This window comes from Capsicum annuum, chromosome 7, assembly GCF_002878395.1.
Source record: "Capsicum annuum cultivar UCD-10X-F1 chromosome 7, UCD10Xv1.1, whole genome shotgun sequence".
NCBI classification, from domain to species: Eukaryota; Viridiplantae; Streptophyta; class Magnoliopsida; order Solanales; family Solanaceae; genus Capsicum; species Capsicum annuum.
The window spans coordinates 203,033,379-203,035,890 of NC_061117.1; positions in this window are offsets into that span (position 1 = coordinate 203,033,379).

Here is a 2,512-nt window from a genome sequence, read left to right on the forward strand (position 1 = left end):
AAAACCATCAACAACACCACACCACAAGTTCCAACAACGCCAACCCCACCAACAACATCAATAACTTCATCAACAATAATGAAACAAATAAAATACATACAAAACAAGAAATGATACTGCCAACAAAGCTTTTAAACTTCTCCCAATAGATGACTTTTTTCTCATATTATAATAAAAATTCTCGAATTATTTATTCAACACTTACAAGTTCCTTAAAAAAAATTTAATAAATATAATATGGGTAAATAGTAATTAAATAAAAAAAATAGATGTAAATAACTTGCAAAGAAGAAGACGAGAATAAAAGAGCAATAATGAACCATACCTTAACATCAAAAAGGGGATCAAAATAGAAATTTAAGTTGAGGAAAGATATGGATGGGTTTAGATCCAAAAAGATCTTTATGAGAAGAGAAGAGAAAAGAGATAAAAAAGGTTGTGACCCTAAAGAGGAGAGAGAAAAAAATGAGAGTTGAATAAAATAAACTGCAGCTGAAGGAAGGGATGAGATAATTTCTATAGATGTATTGTGTACGTAGACATGGTGGTTTTCAATATTTATTAATTAATATTCATTAATAATTTGATGGGCACAAGGAAGACTAAGACTACTGACATTGAAAAGATAAGACAAGACTCCTCAATGAACTCACTTTTGAGATATCCAAGAAATATTTTTTACCGTCTTTAGTAGTAAGTACTACTACTTGATATTATCTACTCAGACTAGAAGCTTCTTGCTTTAAAATTAAAAGAGAAAAAAAGATTTTCAAATAGATATGTCATCTGTTGCAACATATATAAATATCTTTTTAGAAATCCGAACAGCTCAGTCATCTGTTACAACAGATATAAATATTTGTTTAAAAATTCCAACAGCTCAGTCATCTGTGACAACAGATGAAAATATTTATTTGATAATTAATAAAATCAGATATGTCATCTGTTACAATAGATATAAATATATGTTTGAAAATTTCCAATAGCTCAGTCATCTGTCATAACAGATGCAACTATCTATTTGATAATTAAATTAGATATGTCATCTGTTGCAACATATATGTACCTATTTGAAAATTTTTAATAGCTTAGTCGTTTGTTGCAACAGATTTCATTATAATTGATTTAGGTGGAACTAGGGATGAATGAATGAGCTCGCAGGTTCAACTATAAATTCAATTGATTCTTTGCAATTGCATGGCGTTGGTATTACGTTCATCCCGACCCGAGTCGTCGATCGATCACTCTGAGTTGAAATGAGTTTTTATCAACTCAATGTTAGGATAGTGATAGTACCTAAGTTGATTTAGGTGGAACTAAGGATGAATGAATGAGCTTGCAGGGTTAACTACAAATCCAATCGAGTCTTTGCAATTGCATGGTGTTGGTATTGCGTTCATACCGACCCGAGTCGTCAATCGATCACTCTGAGTTGAAATGAGTTCTCATTAACTCAATGTTAGGATAGTGATAGTACCTGAATTGATTTAGGTGGAACTAGGGATGAATTAATGAGCTCGTAGGGTTAACTATAAATCTAATCGATTCTTTGCAATTGCATGGCGTTGGTATTGCGTTCATCCCGACCAGAGTCGTCAATCGATCACTCTGATTTAAAATGAATTCTCATCAACTCAATGTTAGGATAGTGATAGTACCTAAGTTGATTTAGGTGAAACTAGGTATGAATGAATAAGCTCGTAGGGTCAGCTACAAATCCAATCGAATCTTTGCAATTGCATGGCGCTAGTATTGCGTTCATCCCGACTCGAGTCGTCGATCAATCACACTGAGTTGAAATGAGTTCTCATCAAATCAATGTTAGGATAGTGATAGTACCTAAGTTTATTTAGGTGGAACGAGGGATGAATGAATGAAACCGTAGGGTCAACTACAAAACCAATCGAGTCTTTGCAATTGCATGGCGTTGGTATTACGTTCATCCCGATCCGAGTCATCGATCGATCACTCTGAGTTGAAATAAGTTCTCATAAACTCAATGTTTTAAAAACTATATCTTCTAAAAATTTTAAAATTAATTAAGATCAATTCAGACCAAATTAGCAATTTCAAAACTTATCATTCTTTTTCAAAATTACAAATCACCCCATACAAATCATGCATTTGCACGAAAAACTTTTCATTTCAAATCTTAAGTTCTCTCTCTTCTCTCTCTCTCTCTCTCTCTCTCTCGGGGTGTCCTCTCTCTCTCAATAATACAAATAATAACTACTCAACATATTGCTCAACCCTTCAAAATAGGTCAATTTTCTTCCCATTTACGACTACATATTATTGTTGTTTTTTGACTTCATTCCCACTTGTATCCATTGTTTTCTCTATCTTCGCATGTAATAGAGTTTGAGAAGAGTTCTACATTTGTTCTTTGTTCTAAAAAAATAGGGCTTTTTAGTTAATGATAAAAAAGAAGACTTTTAGTTGTATTATCTTCGAGAATGGGTAAACAATTTTGAGTTTTGATGCTAAAAAAATAGGAAGCACCCGAGAAAAC